We start from the raw sequence: 19826 nt of genomic DNA, 5'->3' as shown, positions 1-19826 counted from the left end.
TCATATTCTTTCTTGTAAAAATCTCGTCATCATTGGCGCTGAAGGTTGTCCTCTCTGAGTGTCGTTTCAAATTACAATATTATGGTGGTCCAGATCACTCAAAGTATGGGGGATGTAATCACCACGTTACGCTAACGATTGATGGCAAATATCCATCCATCATGGCCCCTTCTATCACAACACATAAAATAGACGATCTACTTGCACATGTTATTATGATGACATCTAGCGTATTGCTTACATAATGTTTAATTTATAACATAATCTATTGTAAGCCAAAGATGGTATGTACAATAATAGAGTAACTACACCTGCCAGCTACCGGCTAAGGAATAAAATAGGATGTAACTACGTATGGAAAAAAAAAACGCTTTTACCACTTTCAACGGCACACAACATAACTCTAAAATTATTAGAATAAGTCTCCTATGTAAAGGATTCCCAAAAGCAAAGCCGCATAAAGAAGCTTAGCTAGACACACAAACAACTTAGAGACAAATCCTAGCAGCATTGTCGATTCAAAGCTACGGTTCACGTGCAAATGTAATCCCGCGGTCGCCTAAACCAGACATCTAATAACTATTTGTGGTTTAGACTATAACCAACTCGACTATACATCTACAGATAGGCGACTAGCTATCATTCGTTTTTATTAATAACGTATTTTGTAACTAATCTCGTAATTATTTATCAAATAATAATATACTTAATGATCAGTTAACCCATGAATTATTTCACACGCTCTCTCATTATAAATACACGTAAAATTGCATTATAAACTATACTTACCGGCTTATTTCTTCAGCCAGTGTTGTGTTCTGTATCAAAACAAGCATGCTCTTTTTGTTAAGAGAGAGTGCAGACATCCCTAAATAGGTGCAACTTTCAACGTAAAATATAACACAAGAAGTGTGAAAACAAACAACGCGAAGTGTACAAAATAAACTATATTAAAAGCTTTTGCTGCTATTCTTCAACGCTTTAACACTAAAATGTTGTGTTATGTGACGTTATAATTAAAGGTGTTGAAGAGAAATAAACGATGGTATGCAAGTCTGTTGATCTGCTTTTATGGAATAAAAGGCAATCTTCCAATCCCTTGCCACCTGGACGGTATAATTATAGCGCAAAGAATTTAGCCATACAAAAAGAGAAGTTGCCAAACAGATATTATAATTTTGCATAATGTTGAAAATTACTGCAGATCCCCCACTATTTGCAACTTGTTGTGCTTATGATACATATGCAGCTTTTATTAATTAGGTTGCATGTTCGTCTGACACGGACTAAGTACAAAATGAAATGATCAAATCTTAAGTTGAGTCACTTACTATGCCAGACTAAGCAGACGCTGAGCTAGACTCCAGACAAAAACCTAAATATAGACGCTTTAATTATAGCGCAACATTATAATTCTTGCTTATCTTCGCTTCAATACAGTCGCGGTCGGATGGCTCCTCGAAAAAATGGAATCGCATCGATCGATAATGTGCAATTATTTCGTAAAGGTTAAAACATTAATAAATGAAATATCGACGTATTGTTATCGTTGAGCATGGCGACTAACGTTTTTCACTTCGCCTCGGGTGCCTCGAGAAATAACTACAATGTCGCCTTTTGTCTCAGATATAACAAATGCGAAAGTCTTGTAAGTTGGTTACTTAATCGCTCAACAGAGCAAGAAAAGCGACCGAACGAGTTTATTCGAAGAAAGGGACATAAAAACTTTATAAGGCAATCCTTTTGTTGGTACTAACAAAAATAAAACTAGTGTTATCTCTAACCGTTGTTATCTGGAACATGTCAAAAGTTGTAGCGAGCGGTACCGCGAGTTGCAGCTAGTGGTCTGTCGGGCGTCGTACAAAATGGTTGTCAGTGGAGATAAAATCGCGGTTTTGTGCCCATAATAGTCATGCGACGGGGAGTGGACACGACTGTGACCCGGCCCGGGGCACTTGCCCTTACTATCACGACGAGGTAGTGACTTTACGTCACATCTTATTGTGTACTTTACCTTATTACCTTTTCATTAGGTTGTACTTCCGAGCGAAACGTCTAGTGCACGAGATAGTACGCTCCGTTACGGTCGAGCTCGTAACATGTACGAATTACGATATTGTGTTGATAGTATTGAAGCAGACTAATTTTAGAAGCTGTTTCATACACTACATTTTCGCAGTACTTTGCCCTCATATATGTATTGTTATAGAGTAATATCGGCTTATACTTTAAAGCTTTTAATTGAATGATCTTTATTATAATTCAAACATTTGTTTAATAGACTGTACTGAAAGTGATGTTCCACTTAAATGGCCACGTCTGCTCATCATTAATTTTGTCCTTCTCTATTGCAAATAGCCGAACAACCCTTCATCATTTTAATGAGAAAATTAAGTAAAACCCAAGAAGGGGAAAACTTGACCAACTTTGAAATTGTAGCTAAAGTTTTAAAATCTTTTGTAATAAACGGTATCTGTAAAATTTAATTTTGAAACAGTTTGGACGAGAAACAAAGTTATAATCGACAAAATATTATCCTTGATTCTCGAAAACAAATCAAAACAACTCCAAAAAGGGATATACTCCAAATATTTCGTTCAATCTCTTCGTGATCTATTAACTCTACCACGTTTAAACTATTTTCACCTTTTTTCTCCGAAATAACAAACCACATGATAAATCTTTAAATAAATCATCTTCCAACCAGGTTATTTTATCACCTTCAACCAAATTCGTAGCGGGCAATTTACCAGTAGGTACTCGTTTTGTTATAATGACAGGACAGATGTAAGGATCACCTCAACAGGTGTGCACGCGCCTTAATTTTTTAGGCCCGTTATGCACCGTCTCGCTCTCGCAAGATAATGACCATGAAACTGAGAAGACGACAGATGTTTTGGAATCAAATGTGCAGTTCATAAATATTGTGATAACAAACCAATCAAGATGCGAAAACATATAAGTATAATTAACTCGAGGTAGTTAATTTTAGTTCGAGAATGAAGCGTGGTTGCAGTGGTAATTGTTTGTTAATAGTTAAACAGCTTGCAAGCTTCGCTCCAAGCTACCGGACAAAATGGACGTAAACCGCAATACAACCGCCCAGATTTGTAGCGAACTGTAGCGCTCTGTTCAATTTTGCAATTACATTCTAAGTCCATAATTGTTTCTTTTCAAATTACCACTACTCTATACTTACGACAAAATGTGCTAGTTAATTAATATTGAACACACGATCATACTTTCTCATAATTACTTTGTACAACAAGCTTCAAATATTTTCGTCCTCCTCATTAACCGTCCGAACCAGTTTTTTTACAGCAAAAAATCGCAAAGTAAATTACTATCGATATTATCGCGCACCGATACCGCTGTGTTCGGACGCAGGCCTGCGCGGGCGCACGGTGCGAGCTGCGAGCACACAGGATCGGCAGCTGTGACAGATTTTGTATTTTTTGCACGAATACACCAGACATCGATTTGCAATTTTCGTGCAAGTGGACCCGACCTTTAATGTTACTACCTGCGGCCCAGCAAACATCTTATCATGTGATACAATTTACGAAATGATTCTGTCAGAATGCCAACCTTTCCTTTGAGTTTAGTATGGTAACAAATTCGCCGGCACTAAAACGTTGTTCCTTATAAAATTCCAGGCATTCTTATTTAGGTGTTTTATACGATGAAAGGTTCAATCGTAAAAAGGTTTAAGAAATCACACTGATATTATATGACACGCAAAATTGGTGTCCTGTGACCTAATAAAATATAAGTTCCGACCGACAAAGAACGCAATATTATCTTGAAGATTTTATGTAACAAATAGAAGATCGACCTCACAGCCAGGCTTTATGGTATTATCCAGATTATTGGATATTAGTATGCTCCAATGTTCTAGCCGCTCCGTCATTAATTTTCCCAAGCGGATTCATTACGGCTCTATTATCTCAGCCAGAGTTTGTTAGCAATCGCAATCTTTGGGAAAAGCGACCGAGATTGCTGATTATAATAATGACTATACTTATCACAATGGAGATTTTTCGATTTAGGCAGTTCGCATAACACATGTGCGGTAAACATCTGGCTTACATATTCATTGCAAGAGTTCGGTGCCGGTATAAATTGTAGAACATCAAAGACGACGATTTTGTGCTTAAGTTATAAATACACGCTGGTTACTCGGTAAAATAATGATCTTATTTCTTTCTATATAGGTATGCAAAGTACGGAAACAGTATATATTTTTATAAAGATTTGATAGAAATCGGAGCATCCTAAACTTCAACCAGATTGGACAAAATATAAAGTAGACTACGTTCTTGCTCCTGAATGGAGCCAGTCTATTGTACTTTTGTACGAAGACACAAATCGCTTAACTTTAAATGTTGGCTCAAAGCCTTTGTAGACAGAGGTCAAGTCTTGAATATGTATTAGGCGTTTAAATTAAGCTTAACTTTATGTTAGGTAAAAGGTACAGGTGTCCGCATGAAAAGTAGCGGTTCTACATTTCCATATAAAGGTGTCCTTTAATAGCTTTTTAATGATCGAATTTACGATCAGAAATAGTTTGCGTACTAGAGATAAGCTTGGCAAATAAGCTGCGACGATCATTAACCTGACAATTGTCCTAGAGGGATTCAAAACTCTATCAGCAACTAACGGCTTCGTTATTTCTAAGTGTGGTTTCACACATTTTGTCATGCTACTCCTTTCTCTGAATGATAGTAACTAATCGACATCGTTCGTGACGGATCAATTTACGCTCAATTTTCCAACTTGAGTAAAGACCGCAGCACATAAATCTTTCGCGTAATAATTGCTATTGTGATCATTTACGAGAAGTGGCGAGTAAAAAACATTCTCGATGTCCAATTATCTAAGGTGGTCACGAATAAGTAAACGGTTGTAATGAACCGTGTCCGGCTTTCTCGTAATCTGTTCAATGTTGGGTAATGTCTGTAATGGCCGGCTATGATCCATGCCATTAATCATTTCGCGACAGGGCTGAAATGGCTGCATAATAGGCTCGTTCTTGAGATTGACCTTCGTGGCCCTTCCATTATTAAAGCAAAAACGGCCATCGAGACTTTTTCGTGGGTAATATTTTTCGCTCGACTGGAGTTTAGCTGATGGCTGTCTTATAGGGAACAAGGGTTGACTTTGTTTGCTGGTTATTGGCTCCTTACGGATTCACAGTCGCTTATATTATTACGTACAGTGCAGTTAGTTCCTATGTGTTGGTTACGATTTTCAATAATATAAAACAAGCAAGCTTTTATCCAAACTACAATCAAAATAAACTAACAACAAAAAGAAAAAACCAAGCGATGTTGTTACAGCTTCCACATTTAACGACGGAACACGAGCTGCACCCATCTACCAACCACTATAAAATCAAGGAAACATTTCAGACAGAAAAAGAAAGGAATAACACTCGTAATTCAGCCAAGTCCTAGTAAAGTGAGAGTCTTTTTAACTTTTGTAACCCGACACGAATTGATGTCGAACTTCAAGCTCAGATCTATTTTAGGAGCTAAATCGTTTATTTTTATATCTCCAACTTGTCCTACCAATAAATATACCGACGCACCATCTTACTTTTTTATTTTAACCTTCGTTTCCTATAAAAGGACGAAGGAAATGCTTGGTGTGCCTATTTGTGAAGAAACAAGTATTTATTACCTATATTAACATGGTAAGAAAAATGTTTACCTGTTATACTTGTCTACGTTGTCTTTTCCTGGATTTATTGCAAGTATGTGGCACGTAATTAATAAAACATTAATGATGTACAATACAATAGTTTGGGATTCGCATGCACAAAAAAAAAATACAAGAATAGTTTGCCAACATGTTTCTTACGCATATATGTACCTCTGAATGTATTGTGTTACAATGATTCGTGAAAATGAAAATTGGTCAAATATTGAAGGTTTTTGTTAATGGCCTTATCCCATTCTATTTTGGCACGGAGTAAGCAGTATCGGATAAGCATGCCTTATATTCTTGTACTATAGTTCGACTGAACGTAACTCGTACTACGTAAAGAATTGTGATAGGAAACAAACGAAATTTCAAAGAATATTCGTTTTCGTTGATTACATTAATCAAATTACACTAGGCAATCGTATTAAATCAACTCAATATTTATGAGAGCATCCTAAAATGTTCCACAAGCTACCGGACATCCAGTATATTGTATTATCAGTACATTAACACAAAGTTATCAAAGTGTCCGCATTCCGGCCTGTTTGTTCAACAAGGATAAATTTAACCAACCAAATCATAGTTATCCTGTTATTTGACAATCTGTTTGTAATTTGCACATTGTTTTTGTGTGATTTTATAGTTATTTAATCAATTAATATTATATTGTGTGACAACTACATATTATCATCGTTTGTAGGTAATATTTACGCAATACCGAGAATTCTCTTGCAGAAATAATAGTTTTATATTGTTTAAATGTAGGTATCATTTCTACTGTTATCGTTTAGTGGCATAGACCAATAACAGCTTTTGGTCACGTCTATAGATTATAACATTAAGTAATATCAGTCGGTGAATACATGTCCACTTCCACCATTTTTAAAGTAATCTGAAATGTCTTACATAACAAAAACTAAATAAATGTCAGTAGTTATTTAGATTTGAGCTTGATCGACCTCAGTTTAGAAGATTTAAGTCCTGAAATGGTAACACACAAACTTATTTACTTAAGCGTTGGTAAAATCAAAAAGATTTGATAGAGATTCTTTACGCCTAGGGTTAGATTACATATCAAATAATTAAATTTTGTCTATTTCATTAATATTGTATACGATATGGTCTCAAGTATAAATACAGAACACCATAAATTGATCAATTTGCCGGTTACTGATCGACATTTAATCAAAATAGTGAACAAAGCAACAAATGACTACCAACCTAGTGAAATAACCTTCAATAATTACTGAGTCAACCGGCTACCGATTGAAACACATGAACCAATTCAATCAACTAATCGGCCGTGTTTCCGATAGATTGATTCAACCTTCCATAGCGTAGGGCTACGAAACTTTACTCTTAGAATAAACCTCCCTTAATGACCAACATCCGAGATAAATGTACTTTACAGACCCGAAAACGATAAAGTTTTATACGATTCGCTTTAAATAAACAATTGGACATGTTTGGGTCTCGAGCGTAATGCTTTTCGAACAGGTGTGTGGGTAGGCTTGAAAAACAGGACAATTTTGATCACACTACATGTTTAATTGTGTTCATCTTCATGATCTGAGATCATATTGCTATATGCTCTAATTTGCACCTTCCTGCAACCACGAATACCGTGCAAGGGTTTCGTTTACAGATCGTGCAAACTTAGTTGAGTCAAGTTCTTCTGTGTAGGATTGCAGGTAAGTAATGCTCAGCAACTGTATTTTCCAATGCGATTGAACTGAACTAATTCCAACGATACAGGTAAATTGTCTGCTAATTAAATATAGCAGATATTTCCAGTTTTATCCTTGTATTCTGAAGGTATTGACCTGATATAATCGGGTCGAGTTATGGCTAATAAATGTAGACTAAACACGTGGTCCGGTTGTTGACCCCCACATGACCGAATATTATAACCCCCTCAGTGCACACGTGTTCAAACATGTTTGCACATCAAGTGCGGATATAATATGAGCTATCAATAGATCTACACGATTTGTAGGTCAATTATCGCCCTTATTTGTTAGCAAGGGCACTTAGACGTACTTGTGTTGTACTTCTGCAAGGACTAGGAAGATTCTTTTGGTCAGAGGGCAATTAGAGATCAATACATATACAAAAGCTATTGCATTAATACGCTAAAGCAATGAAACTCTGCGTAGGTGATTCTGCAATTGTCTTAGTTTCGTGTTTAAGTTGCTAGAAAGTTTTACATGATCATCATTAATGTAGATCATGGTAGAACCATGATTAATGTTGTTCTGGATAGCAAGCTGTAACTGTATGCTATTCCAGAAGATTAAGTAATAAAGGTAGCTGTTTTGATCAAGTCTGATAATATACATATATATTTAGGACCCAAAAACAATCATGTACTCAAATAAAAGTTCATGAAAATCATTTCACCTTGTTCTGAAAGAAAACTTCTTAACTATAAGCATATGTTATTCCGTGTTGTACTAAAAATCTACAGCAATTTTGGAGAGTTCTCACAAATATCCCGTAAAATAATATTTGCAGTGATCAAAAGAGCAATCGATTGATCAATCAAGGACGTTCAGTGTAACGTACTACAGGCCTGTCAAACAGAGCTGAAGAGCTCTTGATACTATGCGCACCCTGATTGACTCGCCCATCGCAGCTACAGAATATGATCCTCGAAATTTCCTATTAAACTGGCATACATATACCAATCTTCATGTATGTCAAACGGTTACAGGGTTTGGAACTGTGACGCTAAACTAATACGTCGTGTTAAACGCAAGTGCTATTTGTTTTGTGAAACTAAATTGTAACTTGCATCAAATTTTGGATGAATGAGCTGCCAGTATTCAACTTCAGTAATGTATGTTTGAGTTCAGTTTGAATGGGAATGTTTCATTCTAACAGCTATATATCTTGACATTTAATGTTTTATGAATTGGAAATAATAGTTTAATAAGTTTTGTGACATACTTTTTATTACATAGTTAAGTTTGTCGCAAATATTACAGTACAATTAAGTTTTGCCGTTAATTAGTAATCTCAACTTAGTTATTAAGCTCTGCTCTAACAATGTAACCACAATGTCTTAATTGCCCACTTTTAAAATACACAGATTGGCTTCTTAATTCAGCCGAAGCAAACAGTAACAGCAGTTTTATTAAGACAATTACTCCGTTTCTTTTGATTCCGAGACGCTAATGTAATTTTAGACTACAAAGTGGTACGTTTGGCCGTTGTTGGGATAATTGTAAATTAATTGTGCAACGCTTTGTACGGTACAGTGTGGCCGGGATAATTAATCGTTCGTCGCTTCTCAATCGAATATAGAATAAGCTGATCAATTCGGGTGGGCTTTACAAGTAAAGTGATTCAGCATTTTTTTATGCTTCCATCAGTAATCTTTCGCTTTGTAGCCCTGTTGTGCTTAAGACACAACAAATGTGAGTGTAGGAAATCATATACGTATACCGATAAAAACAAAGTAGGTACCTGAGTATGTTTTAGTGGTAGAACTAAGAGGCAATTATTATGTAGTGCTACCGGCCATTAACGCCATAAACGGGCACTCATTTCTTCCTTATGGAGTCATTTTGTCTTTTTTGAAGTTGCATAATGTCTGCATATTTTTTATTAGTCAGTTTAAAGTGTTCTCGAGTAACATTTTGTATTGCGGAATAGTCCAAGTCGCGTGGCCGTGGCTCAGTGGCTCGGCGGTGCGCTAGTGCCGCACGATGGCCCATGGTAATGGCCGCCGACACGCAACCAACACTATCTTACTATTTCACTACTACGAATCTTTACTTCCGAGCATATCGACTAATTGTTACGTCAAACTGTTTTTATTACATTCGATTTTAATGATCTTCCTCTCTTACACATAAGTGTGCAGTTTACTTGTTTTTACGCACACGTCACGCGATGCACTGATCTGTTTTTGCAATGTGATTGCGATGTGTGGTCATTCTGAACGAATATGTGTTCGTGATTCGTGACTTTTTATTGTTTGTGATATTATTTGTATTTTGTTGGTAATCCATCGCAATTAAACATGGATCACTCGTTAACTTTTTGTGTAGGAAATTTAATGGCTGATTGACAGGCACGATCGTACGACAGTAAAGTGGAAGTATGGATGTGTCCAGGAAAGCGGTGGTGTAGTGTTCGCGTGATGGCGCGGTATGCAAATACCTCGGTCGCATGCTCCATGCTCCCACAGATCGTGATCACAATCTACGATGCGACGCTCAAAGAGGCGCGGAATTTCTCATATGACCCATACTTGTCAGTTGTCACAAGTCTACAACACGTCCCACTATCATAATAAAATGTACGTTCGTTCTCCGTACGTTCCCATGATTTGTCGCACGCAAATAAGCCGTTCTTTATGGAAGTCGGGCCTCTGAGACATTTTCAACGTTCATAATATTATGTTACTTCCTCACTTCATTTGAAACTCATTGGATCCTATTTCAAACGAATGCGTCCCACAAACGGCATCTAATTAACACAGCATACTCATTTGCCTCTGTGCACTATACATTTATGATATAAACCTAATATAAATATAGGATTTATATCCAGTAATATTCCTTGTAACAAAGACTGTGGTTTTCCGCATTTAAGAGTAGTCTATGTTATATTAAAACGAATAAATATAATGTTATTAGTGTGATGTTAGCTTGTTACTAACCCACTGATAGTTACAGTCACGTACTTGTAAAGGTTCTACTCGTCAGATCTTGGCACGCGACCATTTGAGCATGACTCTACATTCAAATGTACACCAGATAGTCACTTTAAGACTAAATAAAAAATGAGAGCGTATACTGTCTGCTAACCAAGCTTTATCCAGGCAGATGAAAAAACAAGCTTTATTTTATATCTTTTTATAATGTAAGTAATAACGCAGGTCCAGAAATGGGTAACACTCTCCACTTAACTTAATCGTTCTTATTAATTTCTTACTACGTGACTGTAATAGCATGTCTTCCACCAACCACTGCAAAAACAATGATATCGCGTCCAATTGTAGAATACATCAAAGAAAAATTTCTACTTCCGGACACAGATAACAGTCGTTCAAGTTGTTCGATTGCCTCCGTGCCTTGTTTGTAGTCCTAGTTCATCGTTTGAATTTTGTTTGCGTATGGCAACAAAGCGTTATGTTTTGGCCACACATGTAACATGGTCGATGACCTTCGGCCTGCGGGCTGATGTCCTGACTTGGATCTGATCCAACTTAACATTTTGAAGCGATAATAAACTTAATTATACGCTGAATAAACAGGATAACTGCATTTATTCCCCTCATTCGTAATTTTCGTAAAAGAAGAGAAATTTTTGCAGTCCTAAAATACACGAATTTGGTACTAAAATTCGTTGACGAACCATTTTTTCAGTGTTCCTTTTTTAATCCATTTTACAACACGGTTACGCGGAGATTTTTGTTGGAGCTTGCATTAAAATTGCATGGAGATGGAGTGATGCACAGCCCGTGTGGTCCTATTTTTTATTACTTTTCTCTGATGTTCTAGTGACCTACTAGAGCGCCGGTGTTGATTCTGGATATTTTGAGTGAAATTAAATAGTTTACACTCCGAAGATCCAAATTCTCCTTTTGCAGTATGTTTCGTTGCATCTACATACTGAAAGAAAAAGCTGTATCATGGAACTAACTTCCACAATGTTACTTGTATTTACCGTTTGCAAATTGTAGAGATATAAACTTATATAGCTCAAACAAAACTTTCCTGTGTGTATTAAGTTCCGTGTGTTTTGCGGGTTTGCCCACGTCTACATATTGTCAGACCTTATCTTCGCTTGCCGCTCAATCTGGCTTTGTTCGAATGCCGGCTGCTTCCTTACGGCTTCGACAACGACACATCGACGTTATGCCGGAGTCCCTGCCATTGAAACTCCCATTCCACACCGCTCAGATTGTAACCATTCAGGAGTTCAGAATTGATATAAATCTTTGGTCGTGCTCACGTGATTCCAAAGTATTTTTTACTTTTCCAAATATATTGCGACGTGAAGTGAAGACACGGAGAGCCATAACTAATCTTAAAATGATTTATTAATTATATTCTTACACCCAGTCTGTTATTATTGTTTATAAGCAGAAAAAATATAGATTACTGTTTCTTGCAGTGTATAATATTTGTTGCATTCATTTCTGATTCTCAGTCTCCATCCGTGAGAAATGGTTATAAATCACTTGCAATAAATACTTTACTGACATTATAATGTTCATTCTTATTATTAACATGTTTCTTCAGTTGTATCATTTCTAGAATCAGATAATATTAGCGTGTATGATGCATTCTTGTTTGGCATCGATGCGGTACCCAGCGGAAATTGCTCATTGCTCCACACTTTTAAATGAATACTTCCTTAATGAAAGCTTAATGAGACTGCAGAGAAGAATTGTTTGCAATAATTATGTGTTTTTGAAACTATTCTTGTATGAGTGCCGTTCAACAATTTAGTGTTTGCGCCGTTTTTATTGCGGCAATAATCAATTTTGCAGGAACGTGCATAACTATGAAACACTATTGTTTTTGAGAGCACAACGTAATCGCTATTAATATTAGTAATCTATGTATGCAAAGACGCTGTGACCTGTAAGTTTGTCATAAAATCAGAACTAGAAATAAGGGTATATTAAAGTAATCTTTGTGCTCATGTAAAAACTTGGATGAACCTAATATATATAAGTTTAATTATACACCACACAACTGGCACCACGACAAAACGAATATATATTAACTACACTTACAGGACATTACAAAGATAAAATCTTTTTTCAATTACTGTGTTCAAATCGACGTTTCGTGATCTTCATTAAATGACCAATAATGGCGACCATTAGTCTTTAGCGCCCCTCCGTTGAAACGTCAAATGTCATAATTTATTATTTTCTTTCCACCACCACGCCCACGCATTCCAGGTTTATCCTGCATTTACTGGAATTTCTGAAGTATTAACCTTAATCCAGCAACGTTTTCAGTAAAAAGGAAAAATTACTGCTGTATTACAAATTCCGCGCTGAACATCACAAAGGAAAATATGTCTTTATTTAGAATCTGAAATATTTACGCAGTAATTGCCTGTAGGAACAACTGAAACGTGAAGAAGAAAACAAAATGAAAAGTCAATTATATTGTACTAAGATTACTTAGTCAATAATTAGTTCATGCATTAATTATCATCTTCTGGAACTATAAAGATCAAAACTGGTAATCACTATTTAAAAATAATAAGAAAACGCACGATTTAGGTTCCGAGTGTAACCGTTGGTTTACTTCCGGACATTGATTCAATATTCAAATTAATGCGTTTATAACCACAACACGGCGTTCGGAAACCCTCGCGTGACGTAATCAAATTATTAATAAAAAAATATGAATATGAATCCCGCTATTTTCCGGTGCCAACCAAAAATGTATCGACGGTGACTAAATTATAATATTTTTGCCTAATAACTGTGTAACGAGAGTTTAATTGATGCAAGCTGACTCACTGTAGCGCATTTAAATAGCTTCGCAAATATCCTGCGTGCCTTTCGTGGTGTGCCTAAATTTATAATCAAATTGTATTACAAGGCATCACAAATGTTTTTAATTTTAGTTTAAAAACAAAATGCTCTCAAAACAAAAGAGGTTTTGCAGCTTATCGTAAGCCAAATTCTCCTGCCACCGACATTAATTGCGTGGGTGTTACTGGGCGACTCCTTTCTCAGTCTGTACTGTAATTCTGAAATAAGCTTAGCATTTACAAGTTATTATATTTAAAATGGTCTAAGAAATTGAAGACGCACCTTTTTAGAAAGGCTTAGCTGTATTTTATCCGATAAATGCAGTAAAAAAATGCAAATAAATTATGGATTTATTTTTATAAATTATTTAATAAATTACGTTTACAGCAATACATTAAAATGTTACTTGTTTACATCTAAACGGAAAATATGTATAAAATGTACAGTAAACAATACCTATTATATTATAAATAGTGACCTATTTTAATATCTAGAGCGAAAAACTACGTATCTTTGATATATTTTCCTTTACATCACAATATTACAAACTACACCTGTTCATGAAGGAAGGAAACTGACAGAATAAACACCAAGATTTATTATATTGCAAAAACATAACATAAATGAGAACTAATTGGATTATTATCTCTTTATATTGGAAATGCAACTAATAATTTATAGAAACATTCACGCTACTTAAATTTTATTCATACAATACAATAATATGCTGGACTCGTCTGGCTTTTAGTGCACGGCTGTGTAGCTAAGTGTTTATATAAGATGTATAATGGGGATAAATATATGGTACTGCAAAAAATTGGTTTTAATTGTTACGTTATACTTTTGGAAATAATACGGCATCGAAAGGTCTATACCATATATGTGTGTACACAATGACATACGGTGGAGGTTTAAGCAGTATTTTATTTAAAGAATTGCCGACAAAAGCTATGACCCCAGTATCAAAACAAACAAATATCTGAACCATATATATGTCCGTGCATATGTTCATAATATTACGTCTGTTATACCCGACAGTGTATGAAATACACCCACGTTTCGTAATTAACGATGTTAGTCTCACGTAACAAGGGCCGAGCCTTTTGGCATTTACCGGGAACGTTACCAAACTCCGGGCTACTATGTCCTATGGAGAAATGTTCAAACATAAATTAAAATAAACTACTTTTAGGCTGACTCGGGAATTGAACCTATACACAAATGTGTACACATCTGAACAGGACAGTTATATCTGAACCGATTTCGTAAATATTGGAAATATGGAGATAGATCAGTATTCCTAAAGCTGTCTAACAAATTCAATATAGATAGCTGATGTCTCAAGGAAATGTTTCCTCAGCGCGTCCCGGTTCAGGCGACGATGCGAATTATTGATAGATCTACGTACTTGCCCGATATTTGCTTCCGTAACACTGATGGAATTACGCACTCACATCGATATTCCTCCTGTACTGTTCAATAACGATGCTTCCCGAAGTTTTGTTGAAAACTTTTGATTGACTTTGCGATTTAATATGTGAAATGATGCGGACAAAATCGATTACTTCTCTTCCTTTGGAAAATTGCTGTAGAGTTTTAGAAATATTACTTCCAGCAATGAGGAGATAAGATATGTTCACAATCAAACTCGTCACTCTACCACTCATAGAAAAAAAACAATACCTAAATCTAAATCTTTTCGAGATTTTATGATTTATCTCAGCTGTACGCAAACAAAACAAAATGGATACAATCTCTACAATGTAAGATTAAACATCCAACATCCGATGGATAGATTAAGTCAACCTTGAATGTATGAGCAGCCTGATTACCACAAATTAGTAGGCGTACCCTTAACCTACAATTAATTACTTCTATCAGTAATAATTAGAAGCTGTTAACACTACAGATACTTAAGACTATTTACTACTTGTAACTGACTATGGCACGAAAATAAAGATCTATGATTTTTTCATTTAATTATTCTTAAAACAATTAGTTTTTTCGTATTGTTTATGTCTGTATTTTATTTCTAGACGTTCTTGTAACTTAAACGATAGATATTCTATATATTTTTATTTATTTTACCCCAAGTAATATCATTTAGAACGTGGACTCTCAGTATTGGAACATCTCCCGCGAAAGTTTCAAAACCATAAATAATAATAACATATTATTTTTTGTTTCAGATACAATGAGACGTCCGTGACGAGTGGAATCCTCCGCGAGACGTAACAAACAGGTGCGTATTCATGATACAAGATGAAGAGTGCGCTCCAACACCTGCGCTTCTTACACCCAACGTTTTGTTATCTGTGGCACGTTCCCATTCAGACACGCTTTATGGTAATCTCTCTTTTTAAAGAGTTAAAATCGAAATATTCCGAAAATATTCAGCTTAGTTAGTTAATAACAAAGGCATTGTTCTCTTTTACTTGATTGTTTTTTAGATATTTGAATTTAAGGTTTCTCTGGATGTATGTAGTCAAATTGCTAGTTATTAACGGGAAATAGGAAAAATATAGAGTTGAACCACAATGAAGTTGGTTTTATTTATAGGTCAGAAAATTATTTATTTATAACCATAATAATGTCTAGAAAAATCTGGCTGAATACCAACAGCCATGCCAAATGAGGAAAAACTACAAACCAATGCGAGATTGATTACTGCAAATAATTCCTTATTTAAACATCGACGTTAAAGGTCATCGCCTACTCCCTACAATTACAACACAAAGGAGTTTGTTCCTCGCTCATTATTATCGGCTATCGAGAATCTAAGGCTTTCTAAGGGCTACAGACGTATGTGTACCGTGGCCGCTGAGCCGCAGTACAATACACAATAGCTGATTGTAATTCCGGACGTCACGTCTCGAGGAAGTTGTACTATGTCGCGCGCCGTCAACGGAATCCATACTTCTTGTGGATTCATCGACATAATTCTTTGACACTTCTATAGGAAATAACTTCCGTTCGGTTTATGTTTTGTGTTGTTAAACGATGGGAAATGTGACGATTGGTTTTTGTTTGAAGACCTATTAGATGTGTGAACAGAATTAGATTTCTAATTAGTTAATTACCGTACCATCTCGCTTGTCACCTGGGTGTTAAATATAACTTTGTGTCGGAGGCATTGTGGGGCTATTATTATCCACTTAGTAGCTAATAAGATTTGGTGACAAATCGGAAAAATATTCTTCAAACTATGCTGACTAATAGACAAATCTGTGACTAATACTGCCAATCTAAAAACCTTGTTAAAAAATGTTCAAGTGTTTGGAACCGTTAATCATAAAGAATGTCCACATTAATCTAAACTCATTTCACTAACAACCAAATTATCACTCATAATTTAGAAGCGTGCTTTAAAAAAAGGTACAAAAATCACACGCGACATCAGAGTTCAGTAACCCTAAAACTGCTCACCGCGGGTATAATAGGCCCGTGCACGCTGCTCTAAGACCACTTGACTGGCCCAGATTTTTTCCTCATTCATTACAAGCTGCTCTTTCTATTAATTATACTATAGGATCCGTGTTCTCATCGTTACTAGTATCTGTTACTTCAATCATTGAAAGTAAACTACAAATTGACTTGGGTGATTTACACTTGAAATACGGATGTAGGGCGAATAACATTAATATACTCCCATACAAACAGTGAATGAAACCCTTAGTTTTAGCAATAAAAGCGTCAGGAGGTATGGCTCATGAATAAAGACCCCGTGGAGTCCGACACCGGGGCTATTCCCAAATAAAATGTATTATGTATGTACCGCCGTAGAATTTTGTAATTAATTTATGGGTTCGTCTAACTGTTTTTAATGTGATACCGAGACAGTCCTATACAAACAACGTATACCTTGTTATAAATAAGACTTCCTGTTTCAATTTACCGTAATTTAGATTTTAGCAAGTAAAAATTTATTTTAAGGCTCTTACTGTCATCGCAACGGATAAAATTACCTACAGAATATACGGAAAATGTTTTATAAATTGGCGCTACGGAAGCTTGGCAGCGTTCTTTAACCCTAACTCGCCACTTAGGATGCCGGAGACCCAGTTGTAGAGCATCCGCGACCCAATTCTCTCGCTGTGCTGACTTAGCGGCGTTACGCAGACTCGTCTCTTGATTAGTTCAACAGCCTGTGTCATGTAAATTGGCAAATTCTGAACGTTTCAGTTTAGTATTCAAATATTTGTTCGCCAACTTGTTTAGCAACGAGTCAAGTGTTTTTGTTTTCCATTATCGGGTGTTTGTTTTAGAGTTTGAGGTCGAACTTCGGATTTTTCAATTTGCAACTGGTTTTGTTAAAAAAGTTTATTCCGATACCGAGTATAAAAAAATATTTAACAAGTAAACGTAGGTAATTAAACGAATTAATTTTCCCTCGTTTGGCAGGGGAGACCCTTGCCCAACAGAGGGGCAGTAATGAACTACGACAGAAAAAACATATAATAAAACAACATTAAAAATGTTATTAATAATTAATTATACATTTATTATATTCTATATCAATTAACTGCTGAATAAACAATGTCTTTATTTTTGTAAAAGCTCCAATCACTATTAGTTCCTTATTATCTACTTCCAAATAAGGTATCTGGATCAAATCAATTCCTACCAGATCAGAGTTAATAGTCCAATAAATCGGGCAACAAATCTGTCGACGGGTCGGCAGTAAAATCCTGCAGCTGGAAGCGGGGCAAACTAGGACGCGCTTTGAGAGTGAAACCAACTAAACCAAGTACAGTGGGAGTACACTGCAAGCTATCCACCGCTCCAATGCGGGTGTTGTCAGTCTCTTTGATGCTTGCGGACATGTGCATTCCCGGGTTAAACAATACTACGGGCTTACATTGAACACAGTTATTTATAAACGTTTCTGAGTAAATGGCTAATAAAGTCACTTGCGGACATCACATGCGCATTTTGAACTTCCTTCCTCATATTATGCAAGTAGTGCAGTTAGACATGCAGTAGAGGCATAAAATAAACATAGTATAAAATTACGGTTATTTAATTTTTATCGGCATCCGTAAAGTTTTAAATATAAGAAAAAACATACTCCAAAGGTTATTCAGGGGGGTACTATGGCGCGTCCCGTCTTCTATGGTTTTGGTGTTTGCCCTTTGTAATAACAGACGAGTTGCAGATATTGCATTGGAAAATACACCAACGGAAATTGAAAAACTGATTGGTATAACATAAGCACGCTTATAATAAACTAATTTACTAACTTGAACATTTCATCGTAAAGTTAAATCGACTTTAAACCGAATCGCGCTAAGATTGCTTACGCCCATTGAACTTAATGAGTTAACTCGGCGTTGGGCGGGCTTCAGACATCGCACATGATGTAATGTAGGTGTATCGATTAACTAATAAACACCCTAATTACGTGTCACACACTATGAAGCGGTAATCGCTGTATTAGGTGCCGGGTAATTAATACTTCTTACAACATTATGAGCTAATGAAGCGTTTTGCATGAAAGATTGTGCGCTGGAGCGATGATTGCTTGATTTAGATAAAACTTAAGATACGAGACAAGATGCTTCTACAATAATAATTGAGTCACAGACTACTGCTATTTCAATCTGAATATCAAAATGTATTTGATAAAAGATTGGAAACTTGACTTCAGATCTTGATTAGATTTACTTTTTTACATGTAGATTATACAGTTTTTTCCTCAGTGTGCGTTCAAAATGGATTATATTTTTTTTTTCGGATCACGCTGTAGTTTAATAATATCAGCCTAACATGACTCTCGCGTGATATGACTGTAATGCCTATTGGTCTGGAAAATCCGACCACAATTATATTTTTAATCCTATACATTATCTAGACCGAAGCACATGTTAATAAACAAAGCTGTAAACAACTCTTTAGCACGCCAGTATTCACGTGTCGTCAACAGTTCGTGCGTCGCATAGGTGTGGAGCCGCCGTTATTTATACTTGGATGAAATTATGCGTATTCATTCCTACCTGTTGGCCTAATTATTATTGCGGGAATCGTGACGTCATTGCACATAGTTATTTTATTTGTCACGATGTATTAGGGTAAATAATTGATTGTGGTTTTTGTGAGTTTGCTATCCTTGTTTATCGTGTTATGTAGTTACAAAATTGTGTACCTAATTGAGTGTAAATGTTGTTTTATGACTGCATGTATTTCCCCATAAAAACCTAACTTCTCTGTGGGAAATTAAACAATTATTTAAATATGGAAAAAAAAACAGCGAGTAGGTACGTACATACATACGTCCTCAGTTGCCTATTTAAAGTAGTAAAAAAAATCATTATAAAATGAGCACGACACATTTCTACCAAACTTATCCAACCATTTCCATACTAATTTTGAATTTACATCACGAAAATGCACCAATGCATAAAATTTAATAATTAGTTCTCTAATATAACCTGAAATATTGATGAGGATTCTCGTAATACGGCACATGCATGCATTTTAATTTGGTCTATATTAAATCAGGTCATAGGTCACCAGGTATGCGGGAATCTGGGACGTGTGCTGGCAGGTTCCTGACCCCGATCCCGGACCAAAAAGGAAATACTATAAATATGATATAATGTTTAGT

General features: G+C 35.9%; 1 protein-coding gene across 1 annotated transcript in view; it reads left to right on the top strand.

Annotated features, from left to right (window-relative positions):
* The window catches only part of Myo81F (unconventional myosin 81F), a 73682-nt gene that overhangs the window by 2503 nt on the left and 51353 nt on the right, over positions 1 to 19826 (top strand). Inside the window, exon 2 of the mRNA XM_076126685.1 lies at positions 15412 to 15464. The gene's annotated coding sequence lies outside the window, so the exon portion shown is untranslated. The remainder of the gene's footprint in view (positions 1 to 15411; positions 15465 to 19826) is intronic.

The sequence above is a fragment of the Anticarsia gemmatalis genome, chromosome 19, assembly GCF_050436995.1.
Source record: "Anticarsia gemmatalis isolate Benzon Research Colony breed Stoneville strain chromosome 19, ilAntGemm2 primary, whole genome shotgun sequence".
NCBI classification, from domain to species: Eukaryota; Metazoa; Arthropoda; class Insecta; order Lepidoptera; family Erebidae; genus Anticarsia; species Anticarsia gemmatalis.
The sequence above is the reverse complement of the archived record's forward strand: the minus strand, read 5'-3'. Positions and strand labels throughout refer to the sequence as shown.